The sequence below is a fragment of the Camarhynchus parvulus genome, chromosome 10, assembly GCF_901933205.1.
Source record: "Camarhynchus parvulus chromosome 10, STF_HiC, whole genome shotgun sequence".
Classification (NCBI taxonomy): Eukaryota; Metazoa; Chordata; class Aves; order Passeriformes; family Thraupidae; genus Camarhynchus; species Camarhynchus parvulus.
The window spans coordinates 3,273,103-3,287,916 of record NC_044580.1 but is presented as its reverse complement, the minus strand read 5'-3'; positions in this window follow the sequence as shown (position 1 = coordinate 3,287,916).

Sequence of the window (14,814 nt, the reverse complement as noted above, 5' to 3'; positions counted from 1 at the left end):
TGTCCCCTCTGTCTCCGGTGTCACCCCCGTGTCCCCTCTGTCCCCCGTGCCACCCCCGTGTCCTCTCTGTCCCGGTACCACCCCCGGGCCTTGTCCCCTCTGTCCCGGTACCACCCCCGGGCCTTGTCCCCTCTGTCCCCCGTGCCACCCCCGTGTCCCCTCTGTCCCGGTACCACCCCCGTGCCGTGTCCCCTCTGTCCCGGTACCACCCCCGGTGCCACCCCCGTGTCCCCTCCCGCTCTCACCGCGGCCCGGGCGGGTCCCGCCGGCTCCTCCCGCAGCCGCTTCTGGGCCAGCAGCGCCGCCAGGGTGGCACCTGTGGGGTGGCACCTGTGGGGTGGCACCTGTGGGGTGGCACCTCTGGGGGGACAGCGGGACGTGTCCCGCGTCCCTCCCTGCGCAGGGACAGGGGGACAGCGAACCCCGGCCTCTGCCCTGCCCGGGGGCTCGGGAATGAGGGAATCCCTGCCGGGGGACATCCCTGAGCGTTGGGGACATCCCTGAGTGTCCCTGTCCGCTCCTGCCAACCCGGGCCATCCCAGGGACAACTGGGGACCCCCCGAGTGTCGCTGTCCCCTCCTGCCCACCCTGGACCATCCCAGTCCCCAGGGAGGGTTGGGGACACCCCTGAGTGTCGCTGTCCCTTCCTGCCCACCCCGGGCCATCCTGGGGACAGTTGGGGACATCCCTGAGTGTCACTGTCCCTTCCTGCCCACCCCGGGCCATCCCGGGGACATCCGGGGACATCCCTGAGTGTCGCTGTCCCCTCTGCACTCACCCGCGGCTCTCTCGTGCCCACCCTGGACCATCCCGGTCCCCAGAGGGTTGGGGACATTCCAGGGAGGATCGGGGACATCCCTGAATGTCGCTGTCCCCTCTGCACTCACCCGCGGCTCTCTCGTGCCCACCCTGGACCATCCCGGTCCCCAGAGGGTTGGGGACATTCCAGGGAGGATCGGGGACATCCCGGAGCGTCACTGTCCCCCGCACCCACCCCGGACCATCCCAGGGAAAACTGGGGACACCCCCGAGTGTCGCTGTCCCCAGCACGCACCCGCGGCTCTCTCGGCGCTCCTGTCCCGCAGCAGCAGCCGCTCCATGGCCTCGATCACCTGGGCACAGGGCACCGCTGTCCCCGTGTCCCCAGCGCCGGGACAGGGCCGGGGAGGGGGGGCTGGCGGTGTCCCCAAACCCGTCCTTGTCACCCGGGCCGTGTCACCTTGTCCTGCTGCCTCAGCGCCCGCTGCAGCGCCCCGGCCTCGGCCGCCCTGTGCTGGCAGCGCCTCAGTGCCCACTGCTGCCGCCGCTGGAGCAGCACCAGCTCCTGCTCGCGGTCGTTCCTCTGCGGGAGAAGCCCCGCGAGTGCCGGGCACGGCCCCGGGACAGCCCCGGGACAGCCCCGGGTGCCCGCCGTGCCCGCGGGGCCGTACCCGGATCAGCTCGTTCTGCAGCCGCTGCACCCGGTCCAGCAGCGCCCGCAGCTCCGCCGCGCCCGCCGCCAGCTCGCGGGACAGGATGGCTGCGGGGACAGACCTGTCACCCACCCGGAGTGGCTGCGGGGACAGCCCTGTCACCCACCCGGGGTGGCTGCGGGGACAGCCCTGTCACCACCCGGGATGGCAGTGCCCAGCATGGCCCTGCCTGTCCCCATGGTGACACACCACGTCCCAGTCACCCACCCAGGGTGGCAGTGCCCAGCTCACACCCCAGGGTGGCTGTAAGGAAGCACTATGTCCCTGTCACCTGTCACTGTCACCCACTCGGGGTGGCAGTGCCCAGCGTGCCCTGCCCGTGCCCAGGGTGACATGCCACACCCCTGTCACCCACCAAGAGTGGCAGTGTGCAGTGTTTCCTGCCTGTCCCCAGGATAATGTGCCTTGTCCCCATCACCCAGGCAAGGTGGCAGTGCCCGGCCTACCCTGCCCATCCCCATGGTGACACGCCACATCCCTGTCACCCCGGCAGGGTGGCAGTGCCCTGTGTGCCCGCACGCACCCAGCCTGTCCAGCAGCTCGTCCCGGGTCAGCACATCGCTGTCGGTGCCGCGGAGCTGGGCCGGCTCCCGCAGCCGGGCCAGGCTGTGCCGCAGGTGCCCGTTCTCCGCCTCCAGGCTGGCGACACGGCGGCGCAGGGACAGCAGGTCCCCCGCCATCCTCTGCAGCGCCAGGTGGTGGCTGTCACCCCCCTAGGGACCAGAGCACAGCTGGCACTGCGGGACACACAGGGAGGTACCCCCGGAAGGGGATGTTCCCCCCTAAAAGGGATGGACCCCCCCTGGTCCCAGGGATTGGCTCGGGATGAGGGTCAAATACACCATGGGGGAGCTGGGAGATGGGCAGATTGTCCCCTGCTCTTGTCACCATCCATGGATCCATCCATCTGTCCATCCATCCATCCATCCATCCATCCATCCATCCATCCATCCATCCATCATCCATCCGTCCATCCATCCATCCATCCATCCATCCATCCATCCATCCATCCATCCATCCATCCATCATCCATCCATCCATCCATCCATCCATCCATCCATCATCCATCCATCCATCCATCATCCATCCATCATCCATCCATCCATCCATCCATCATCCATCCATCCATCCATCCATCCATGGATCCATCATCCATCCATCCATCACCCATTCCTCCATCCATCCATCCATCCCTCCATGCATCCATCCATCCATCCATCATCCATCCATCCATCCATCCATCCATCCTTCCTTCCTTCCTTCCTTCCTTCCTTCCTTCCTTCCTTCCTTCCTTCCTTCCTTCCTTCCTTCCTTCCTTCCTTCCTTCCTTCCTTCCTTCCTTCTGTCTTTCCCAACCTTCTCCTCTCCTTCCATTTCCCCATCTCCCTCTTTTCCCTTTTTTCCCACTTGCCCCCTGTGGAATTTCCCAGGGATGTGGGGCTGGACCTGGGACCCCCAAACTCTGAGATTTTTGGGTATTCCAGCTCTTTAACAGAGGGATGGGGTGAAGAACAACAGAGGGATGAACATTCCCGAAGATTCTCTGGGATATTTTTTTGGCTCATAAGTGGCTGGAGATGATGGGGAAGAATTCCTGAGGAATTATCCTGGATCCCCTTGGGAAGGGTCTCCCCAAGCCTGGGCTGTCCCCTCCCAGGCCACCTTGGGGACGTGGCTGTCCCCCCCGTGTGTGTCCCCCGTGTCACTCACCGGCTCCTGGGGGTGTCCCGTGCTCTCCTGGGAGTGGCCAGGGACAGCTGGGAGGGCTGGGGCAGGCCGGCGCTCCAGTGGGGGCTCCAGGCTCGGGATGTTCCCGCGCCTCCGGAGCGGCTCCTGCGCGGGCAGGGCCCGGCCCGGGGCTGGCAGGGACATCCCGGGGGGCACAGCTGGCGGGGACACCGGGGACAGCGGGGACACGGTGGGGACGGGGATGGGGGCGAGGATGAGGATGAGCAGGGTGAGGGTGTCCCAGCCCTGTTCCTGGTTCTCCCACTCCCAATCCTGCCATGTCCCATTCCTGATACCACCCTGTCCCCTTCCCAATCCCAGCATGTCCCATTCCTGATCCCATCTCCCATTCCCATTTCCATGCTGTCCCATTCCTGATCCTGCCGTGTCCTATTCCCATTTCATTCCCATTCCCAGTCCTGATCCCATCTCCATCCCGATCCCCATCCTGATCCTGAGCCCACCATGTCCCATCCCCATCCCCATTCCTGATCCCACTGTGGCCCATTCCCGTTCCCATTCCCGTTCCCATTCCCCCTTCCCCATTCCCATTCCACACCATTCCTATTTCCTGTCCCAATCCCGTTCCCATTCCCAATCCCATCCCTGTTTCCACTGTGTCCCATTTCCATCCCCATCCCCATTCCCATTCCCATCCCCATCCCCATCGCCATTCCCATTCCCTGTCCCAATCCTATTCCCATTCCATTCCCATCCCTGATCCCGCTGTGTTCCATTCCCATTCTATTCCTGTTCCCATTCCCATTTCCCATCCCCATCCCCATTCCCCTTCTCATTCCCTGTCCCAATCTCATCCCCATTCCCAATACCATCCCTGATCCCGCTGCATCCCATTCCCATTCCCATTCCCATTCCCATTCCCATTCCCATTCCCATTCCCATCCCCATCCCCATCCCCATCCCCATTCCCATTCCTGATCCCATTCCCATTCCCGAACCCAAACAATTCCCAAACCCTTCCCAAAAAATTCCCAGGAATCCCTGGAATCCCGGGGACCGCGGGGATCGCGGGGATCGCGGGCACTCACGGGGCGGTGCCGAGGCCCCAGGGGGAGCAGGAGCCGCCGTTCCCGGGATGTTTTCCCGGAGCAGCCGCCGCCGTTCCCGGGGCTCGCGCGGCTCCCGGCGCAGTTGCCACAACAGAGCGGAACCGGCCCTTGGCAACCCCGCCCCGCAGCGGCTCCGGTCCCAAAACCCCGCGGGGATCCCGACAAACACCACAGGGATCCCAGATCCGCACGGGGCGATTCCAGGGGTGATCCCAAAATCCACCCGAGGCAATTCCACGGACACCCCGGGGATCCCAAAAAACACCCAGATGATCTCAAAATCCACATGGGGGAACTCCTGGGGATCCCAAAATCCACACGGGGCAATTCCAGGGGTGACCCCCAAATCCGCACGGATGAATTGCAGGAACACCCCAGGGATCCCAAAATGCACACAAGGCAACTCCAGGTGACCCCAAAATCCACACTGGGGAATTCCAGGTAACCCCAAACCCCACAAGGATAAAATCCCAGTGACCCCAAACCCACAAGGATAAATTCCCGGTGACCCCAAACCCCACCTGGATAAATTCCCAGTGACCCCAAACCCACAAGGATAAATTCCAGATAACCCCAAATCCCACCTGGATAAATTCCAGGTGACCCCAAACCCACAAGGATAAATTCCCAGTGACCCCAAACCCCACCTGGATAAATTCCAGGTGACCCCAAAGCCACAAGGATAAATTCCCAGTGACCCCAAACCCCAACTGGATAAATTCCCAGTGACCCCAAACCCCCCCGGATAAATTCCCAGTGACCCCAAACCCACCTGGATAAATTCCCGGTGATCCCCGATCCCTCCCCATCCCAGCCCGCTTTGGGGTTGATTTCCCCGCGGTTTTGGGGATTTTTCAGGCATTTTCCCCTCCATCTTTTCCCCGAATTCCCCCCGGATCTCTCGGCGCCGCCGCTTCCTGCGGGAGGCCGGGATGAAAGGCCCGGGAACGCAGCTTTGAAATTCCACTTTTGAATATTTATTCCTTTTTTTTCCCCCCTGATCTTTCCCGAGCCTCTGAAGCTTTGGGATCCTTTCATCCCTTCCCGCTCCATTCCACATTTGCTCATCCCGAATATTTATTTATTTTTTATTCAGGTTTTTTTTTCCTAATATTTGTTTAACAAATCGCTCCGCGGGGTTTCCGTGGATCCCTCTGCAGGCGGGATGGGAAATCGACCTCAAAACCACCCCAGGAGGCCCCAGAGTGCCCCCAAAACAGGAGGATTTAGGAATATTTTAGGGACAGAGCGGGGGAAGCAATGTTATCCCGGTTTTCTGCATTTCCTCCCTATTTTTCCCTGTTTTCCCCCATATTTTCCCCATTTTTCTGGGATTTTCTGCACATTTTCCCCACATTTCTCCCCCCCGCCCCCATTTTTTGCCACATTTCCCCCCATTTTTCCAGATTTCCTCCCATTTTCCTCCACATATCCCCACTTTTCCCCCCTGTTTTTCCCAGAATTTCTCCACATTCCCCCCAATTTCCTTCTCCATTTTTTTGCCACATTTTCCCCCTATTTTTTTCCCAGATTCCCCCCACATTTCCCCCCCATTTTCTTCCTCCACTTCCCCCTACTTCCCTCTCATTTTGCCCAGATTTTCCCCTATTTTCCCCATTTCCTCACACATTTTCCCACAAATTTCCCCCCTATTTTCCCACATTTTCCCCCTATTTTTTCCAGATTCCCTCCTTATTTCCCCCCTTTTTTCCCCCAGATTTTCTTCCTCCCTTTCCCCTCATTTTTCCTGGATTTTCCCCTATTTTCCCCTATTTTCCCCCCATTTTTCCCCTCATTTTCCCCCCACTTTCCCCCATCCCACCCTTCATCCCACGGGAATATCTGAGCAAATGAAGACATCCCAAATTCCCCAGGGCCTCACGAGCTGCTGTGACAGGTGAAAATAAAAGGGAAAAATGGAATTTTTCCCCCTCTCTCATCTCCTTTAATCCTCATTTTCCCCCTTTTTTTCCCTCAGATATGTAAATGGCAGTTTATCCCATCTTCCCAACAATTGGGGAATTAGGGCCGCCACTCCCCCGTGGGATTATCCCGGGATTATTTTGGATTATCCCGCTGAGCCAGGAAATCCCAGCGGGAATTTGAGGTGGGGATCCCTGGAGAGAGGGGTCCCAGCCAGGCAGGAATGGGGGGAAAAAATGGGGAAAAATGGGGGAAATGAGGGAAAAATCTGGGGAAAATAGGAGGGAAATTGGGGAGAAAAATATCGGGAAAATTGGGGGGGAAATATGTGGGGAAAAGAGAGGGGGAAATTGTGGGGAAAATTGTGGGGGAAATGGGGAAAATCTGGGGAAAATGGAGAGGGAAATGGGGGGGAGATCTGGGAAAAATAGGGGGAAAATGGAGGAAAAGGTGGGGGAGGAGGAATTCGGGGAAAATGGGGAAAATGTGGGAAAAATGGGGCGGGAATGTGGGGAAAATCTGGGAAAAATGGGGGGAATGGGAGGGAAAATTGTGGGAGAAATGGGGAAAATTCGGGGAGAATGGAGAGGGAGATGAGGGGGAGGTCTGGGAAAAATAGGGGGAAAATGGAGGGGAAATGTGGGGAAAATCCGGGGAAAATGGGGGGAGAATCTGGGAAAAATCAGAGGAAATGGGGCAAAACCCCAGGAGAAATCGGGGGGAGGGTTGGGGGAAAATATCGGGAAAAATGGGGGAAAATGTGGGCAAAATCCGGGGAAAATGGGGGGAAATCAAGGAAAATAGGAGGGAAATGTGGGGAAAATGTGAGGGGAAAATTAAGGGGGAAATCTGGGGAAAAATGAGGGGAAATGGGGGAAAAATGTGGGGAAATCGGGAAGGAATGGAGGGGGGATTAGGGGGAAAATGGGGCAAAAAATGGGGGAAATTGGGGAGCAATGTGGGGAAAATACAGATAAAATGGGGATAAATCTGGGGGGGAAATGGGGGAGTAATGGGGGGGAAATGGGGGGAAAATGTGGGGAAAAATGAGGGGAAAAATTGGTGGAGGAATGGGGGGAAATGGGGGGAAATAGGGGAAAATGGGGAAATGGGGAAATGGGTTGGAAAATATGGGGAAAATGGGGGAGAAAGGTGGAATGAATGAGGGAGGAATGAGGTGGAAATTGGGGGAAAATTAGGAGAAAATAGGGGAGGAATATGGGGGAAATGGGGAGGAAATGAGGGGAAATGAGCGCGGGGAATGGGATGGAAAATGTGGGGGAAATGTGGAATTAATGTGGGAGGAATGAGGGGAGAACGGGTGGAAAATGTGGGGATGAGGGGAAATTGGGGGAAAATTCAGCAAAATGGGGGAAATGTGGGAAAATGTGGGGAAAATCTGGAGAAAATGGGGAGGAATCTGGGGGAAGTAGGGTGGAAAATGGGGGGAGAAATGTGGAATAAATGTGGGAGGAATGAGGGGGGGAATGGGGAGGAGAATCGGGGGAAATGAGGGGAAAATGGGGAGAAAATAGGACGGAAAATATGGGGGAAATGGGGGAGAAATGTGGGATAAATGAGGGAGGAATGAGGGGGAAATTGGTGGAGAATGGGAGGGAAATGTGGGGAAATGTGGGGAAATGTGGGGAATGTGGGGAAATGGGGAAAATGAGAGAAATGAGGGGAGAAATGCGGGAAGAATGTGGGAAAATGGGGGGACAATGTGGGGGAAATGAGGGGGGTGGGGGAAAAATTAGTGGGGACATGAGGGAAAAATGGAGGAGGAATGGGGGAAAATGAGTGGAAATAGGAGAAAGATGGGGGAAATGTGGGGAAAATCTGGAGAAAATGGGGAGGAATCTGGGGGGAAGCAGGGGAGGAATGGGTGGAAAATGGGGGAGAAATGTGGAATAAATGTGGGAGGAATGGGGGGGGATGGGGAGGGGAATTGGGGGAAATGGGGGAAAATGGGGAGAAAATAGGATGGAAATATGGGGGAAATGGGGGAAAATGGGGAGAAAATAGGATGGAAATATGGGGAAAATGGGGGAGGAATGAGGGGGAAATTGGTGGAGAATGGGAGGGAAATGGGGTGAAATGTGGGCAAATGGGGAAAATGGGAGAAATGAGGAGGAAAACACGGGAAGAATGTGGGAAAATGGGAAGGAAAAATGGAGGAGGAATGGGGGGAAATGAGTGGAAATAGGGGAAAGATGGGGAAAATGGGGAAAATGGGGGAAAACAGGGGGAAACCACAAAAACTCGTGGGGAGAAAACGCTACTTTTCCCCTCCTACCCCTGAAATCCCGGCGTTTTCCCGATTCCCGGGGGGATAAAAATTGAATTTTTTCATGGTTTCTCCTCTCAGCCCTGGGGTTTATCTGATGGAACCCGGGCTGAACTCTCTCATCCCAGTTCCAGGCTGGAGTTAATTGGATCGGGGGTTAATTGGGAGCGTTCCCGGGGCTGGGGCTGCTGATAGCGGGATGTGAGAGGCGCTGGAATTCTCCCCGTCCCGCCTGCGAGGCCGAGATAAGGCTCGGGAGGAGCTCGCCTCAAAGAAAGTCGGGAAAATGAAAGGGAAAATGGGGGGAAAGGGAAAGGAAAGGAGAAAAAAAATGAAAGGAAATAAGAAAAAAGGGAAAGAAAAGAGAAAAAAAAAGGGGAGGAAGAAAAAGGGAAAGAATGGAAAGAAGGGAAAAAAAGGAGGGATAAAATGAACGAAAAAGATAAAAGAAAAAAAAAAAAAAAGAAAAAAAAAAAAAAAAAAAAAAAAAAAAAAAAAAAGGAAAAAAGGAAATAGGAAGAAGGGAAAAAAAGGAAAAAGGAAAAAGGAAAAAGGAAAAAGGAAAAAGGAAAAAGGAAAAAGGAAAAAGGAAAGGAGAAAAAATCAAAGGAAAGGAGAAAGAAAAAAGGGAGGGAGAAAAATGAAAGGAAAGAAGGGGAAAAAGAGGGAAGGGGGAAAAAGAAAAATAGGAAAGGAGAGAGAAAAAGAGGAAGGGGAAAAGGAAAAGGAAAGGAAATAAGGAAAAAAGGAAAGAAAAAAGAAGAAAGGGGGAAAGAAAAAAGGAAAGCAGGAAAGAAGGGGAAGAAAAAAAATAAAAAGGAAGGAAAGAAGAAAAAAAAAGAGGGAAAAAAAGAAAGAAAAAAGAGGAAAGAAAAAGGAAATAAGAAAAAATAAAAGGAAAGGAGAAGAAAGGAGAAAAGAAAGGAAAGAAAAAAAGAAGAAAGGAGAAAAAAAGGAGAAAAAAGCGACAGCCCCATAAGAAGAGGATCACCCCAAATCCCTCCTGGGGTCAGATCGGGGCTCCTGGGTCCCCCCAGTCCCTGCCGGGCTGGAGCCGCGGCTCGGGGCCGTTCCCAGCCCCGCTGTCCCCCTGTCCCCGCCTTGTCCCCGCGTGTCCCGGTGGCTTTTCCCGTCCCCAGCCCGGCGGGGACACCGCGGGTGGGTTCGGGGTTTGCTGTGACCCCCGCGTGACCGCAGCTCATTAACGGGAGCCTTTAATTAATTAATCGGGGTTCCCATCCCGACCCCAAAGCGGCGTTCCCGCGGCGCACGGCCGCTAGATGGCGCCGGAAGCTCAGCCTCATCTTTATCTTCATCCTCTCCTCCTCATCTTCATCCTCGTCTTCATCTTCATCCTTCTCATCCTTATCTTCATCTTCATTCTCCTCATCTTCATCCTCATCTTTATCTTCATCACCCTCATCTTCATCCTCATCTTCATGCTTGTCTTTCATCCCCATCCCCATCCTTATCTTCATCCTCACCTTCATCCTCACCTTCATATTCACCCTTCATCTTTGTCTTCATCCTCATCTTCATCCCCATCCTCATAATTATTCTCATCCTCATCCTCATCTTTATTCTCATCCTCATCTTCATCTTCATCTTCATCTTCATCCTTCATCTTCATCCTCATCCTTCATTGTCATCTTCATCCTCATCTTCATCTTCATCTTCATGCCCATCCCCACCCTCATCCTTCATCCTCATCCTCATCTTCACCTTCATCCTTCATCCTCATCTTCATCCTCTTCTTTCATCTTCATCCCCATCCTCATCCTCATACTTATCTTCATCTTCATCCTCCTCCTCATCCTCATCCCCATCTTCATCTTCATCTTGCTCTTCATTTTTATCCTCATCCTTCATCATCATCTTCATTCTGATCTTCATCCTCATTCTCATCTTCACCTTCATCCCCATCCTCATTCACATCCTCCTCCTCCTCCTCATCTTCATCCTCACCCTCACCCTCACCCTCATTTTCATCCTCATCCTCCTTCATCTTCATCCCCATCCTCCTCTTTATTCTCATCCCCATCCTTATCTTCCTCTTCATCTTTATCCTCATCCTTCATCGTCATCTTCATCCTCATCCTCACCCTCATCTTCATCTTCACCTTCATCCCCATCCTCACCCTCTCCCTCCCTCTCCCTCCTTTCTCCTCCTCCTCACTCTTCCCCCTCCCTTCAGAGAACCCTCTCCCTTTCCTGCACCTTCTCGCCGTGCTTCATCCCCCTCATCCTCATCCTCAATCTCATCCTCACCCTCATCGTCCTTCATCTTCATCCCCATCCTCCTCTTTATTCTCATCCCCATCCTCATCTTCATCTTCCTCCTGATCTTTATCCTCATCCTTCATCGTCATCTTCATCCCCATCCTCATCTTCATCTTCCTCTTTATCCTCATCCTTCATCATCATCTTCATCCTCATCCTCACCTTCATCTTCATCTTCACCCTCTCTCTCCCTCTCCCCCGCTTCCTCCTTTCTCCTCCTCCTCCTCCTCCTCCTCACTCTTCCCCGTCCCTTCAGAGAACCCTCTCCCCTTCCCGCACCTTCTCCCCGTGCTTCATCCCCCTCATCCTCATCCTCACCCTCATCCTCCTTTATCTTCATCCCCATCCTCATCTTGATTCTCATCCTCATCTTCATCTTCCTCTTCATCTTTATCCTCATCCTTCATTGTCATCTTCATTCTCATCTTCATCCTGATTCTCACCTTCGCCTTCATCCCCATCCTCATTCGCATCCTCACCTTCCTCATCTTCATCCTCACCTTCATCCTTATCCTCACCCTCTCTCTCCCTCTCCCTCCTTTCTCCTCCTCCTCACTCTTCCCCTCTCCCTTCAGAGAACCCTCTCCCCTTCCTGCACCTTCTCCCCGTGCTTCATCCCCCTCATCCTCATCCTCCTCCTCATCTTCATCCCCACCCTCATCTTTATTCTCACCCCCATCACCTTCATCTTCCTCTTCATCTTTATCCTCATCCTTCATCGTCATCTTCATTCTCATTTTCATCCTCATTCTCACCTTCACCTTCATCCCCATCCTCATTCGCATCCTCCCCTTCCTCATCTTCATCCTCATCTTCATCCTCATCCCCATCCCCATCCCCACCCTCACCCTCTCCCTCCCTCTCCCCCGCTCCCTCCTTTCTCTTCCTCCTCCTCACTCTTCCCCTCTCCCCTTCCTGCACCTTCGCCCCGCGCTCTGTCCTCCCTCATCCTCATCCTCATCCTCATCCTCATCCTCATCCTCATCCTCATCCTCATCCTCATCCTCCTTCATCTTCATCCCCATCCTCATCTTCACCCTCATTCTCATCCTCCTTCATCTTCATCCCATCCTCATCTTCACCCTCATCCTCATCCTCCTTCATCTTCATCCCCATCCTCCTCCTCATCCTCATCCTCATCCTCATCCTCATCCTCATCCTCATCCTCATCCCTTGCCCTCATCCTCCTCTTCATCCTCATCCTCCTTCATCCTCATCCCCACCCTCATCTTTATTCTCATCCCCATCCTCATCTTCATCTTTATCCTCATCCTTCATCGTCATCTTCATCCTCATCCTCCTACTCATCCTCCCCTTCATCCTCATCATCATCCCCATCCTCATCTTCATCTTCATCTTTATCCTCTTCATCCTCATCTTCATCCCCATCCTCATCTTCATCTTCATCTTCATCTTCATCTTCATCTTCATCTTTATCCTCATCTTTCATCTTCATCCTCATCCTCACCCTCATCTTCATCCTCACCCTCACCCTCATCTTCATCCCCATCCTCATCTTCAACATCTTTATCTTTATCCTCATCCTTCATCCCCATCCTCATCCTTCACACCCCTCTCCCCTCCCATCCCTCTCCCCCATCTCTCCCCATCCCTCCCTCTCTCTCCCCATTTCCCTCCCCAAACCTCCCCCAGCTCCCTCCCCCCTCCCCCGGGGCGGATTTTTGGGCCCATTTCCGTCGCTTTTCTCCCATCTCCCCTCTCCTTTTTATCTACAAACAAAACACCGGCGACAGGAGGGCAAAAAATAACAAATAAATACATTTAAATAACCCCAAAAATAAATCAAACCCCCCCAAAAAAATAAATTAAAACCCTCCAAAAATAATCCTTTTTATTTTTTTCCCCCCTCCGGCAGCCCCAGGGCCGCAAATCCCGGCAGGTCAGGGGGGAAGGCGGGGTGGGAGGGGGGAGGAAGGCTCGGAGGAGGAGGAGGAGGAGAACAAATGTTTGAAGAGGCTGCAGAAAAAAATCCGCCCCCGCGATCGTTAAGTGCTGCTGTAAATTATTCATCGGGAGAGGCTCGGGAGAGGCCGCGAAACGCGGGCAGGGAAAAAGGGGAAATTCAGGATGTGGGGGGAAAAAAATCCCGAAATGGGATCGGGGAGCCGCGATTTCCTCTTTTTTGGAGTGGTTTTTTAGCGTATTTTTTAATTTTTTAATGAAGCCATTAAGGAGCGGATCTGGAGGATTTATCGCAGGAAAACGCGGGCAGGGGAGAAAGGGAAATTTGGGATCGAGAGGGTTAAAGGATTGAGGGAAAAGATCCCAAATGGGGGTCGAGGAGGGCGATTTCCCCCTTTTTTAAGTTTTATTTTTATATTTTTATGGGTTTTTTCCATGTTTTAATGAAGCCATTAAGGAGCAGATCCTGAGGGTTTATTCCCAGAGAGGCCGGGAAAACACGGGCAGGGAAAAAAGGGGAGAAATTGGGATCGGGGGTGGGGGAGGAAAGGATTGGGGGGAAAAAATCCCAAAATGGGATCGGGGGGAGGGCGATTTCCCCCTTTTTAAATTTTATCTTTAGGGGTTTTTAATTTTTTTAAAATTATTTTTTAATGAAGCCATTAAGGAGCAGATCCCGAGGGTTTATTCTCAGGAAAACGCGGGCAGGGAAAAAAAAGGGGAATTTGGGATCAGGGATGGGGAGAAAGGATTGGGGGGAAATAATCCCAAAATGGGATCTGGGAGCCGCGATTTCCCCTTTTTAAATTAATTTAAATTCCTTTTTTTTATGTTTTAATGAAGCCATTAAGGAGCAGATCCCGAGGATTTATCCCTGGAGAGGCCGGGAAACACAGGCAGGGAAAAAGGGGAAATTTGGGATCGGGGGGGGGGGGGGGAAGGACTGAGGGGAAAAAATCCCAAAATGGGATGGAGGAGATGCGATTTCCTATTTTTTAATTATTTTTAAAATTTTTGTGTATTTTTTAGGGTTTTTTTTTATTATTTTCAATGAAGCCATTAAGGAGCAGATCCCGAGGATTTATCCCGGGAAAACACGGGCTGAATAAAAGAGGAAATTTGGGATCGGAGTGGGGGAAGGGGTGTAAAGGATTGGGGAGGAAAATCCCAAAGCAGGAACAGAGGGGGCGATTCCCCATTTTTAATATTTTTTTATATTTTTTAGTGTATTTTTGTCATTTTTAATGGAGCCATTAAGGAGTAAATCCCGAGGGTTTATCCCAGGAAAACACGGGCAAGGGAAAAAAAGGGGGAGAATTTGGAATTGAGGGGCACAAAGGATTTGGGGACAACCCCAAGTGGATCTCGGGGAGCGCAGCGGAGCCGCGATTTCCCATTTTTTTGTTTCATTTTTCATGATTTTTTGAGCGTTTCTGTCATTTTTGCCGGAGCCGCGGGCGGCGCCGGGAGCGGGGCTTGATCAGGAGCGGCCGCGAGGGGAGAAGTGACAGCGCTGTGATCGCCGCCGTGTCCCCGGGGTGCGCCCGCCGTGTCCCTGCGGTGTCCCCGAGCTGTCCCCGAGCTGTGATCACCGGGAGCTGTCCCTGGGATATCCCCGGGGTGTCCCTGAGGAGTCCCCGCGCTGTTCCCGGGGTGTCCTCGGGGTGCTCCGCGCTGTCCCCGCATTGTCCCCGAGCTGTGATCCCCACGAGCTGTCCCCAGGGTGTCCCCGAGTAGTTCCCGCTCTGTCCCCGGGCTGTGATCACCGGGAGCTGTCCCCTGGGTGTGCCCGAGCTGTCCCCGAGGAGTCCCCGCTCTGTCCCCGGGGTGGGATCACGGGGAGTTGTCCCCGAGCTGTCACTGCTCTGTCCCCAAACTCTGATCCCCCCGAGGTATCCCCGAGCTGCCCCCGGGGGGTCCCCGGGGTGTCCCCGATCTGTCTCCGGGGTGTCCCTGAGTTGTCCCCTATCTGTCCCCAGGGTACCCCCGGGCTGTTCCCGCGATGTCCCGGTGCTGTGATCCCCGGGGTGTCCCCGAGCTGTCCCCTGAGGAGTCTCTGGGGTGCGACCGGGGTGTGATCCCTTGGCTGTCCCCGAGATGTCCCTGAGCTGTCCCCAAGCCATGACCCCCG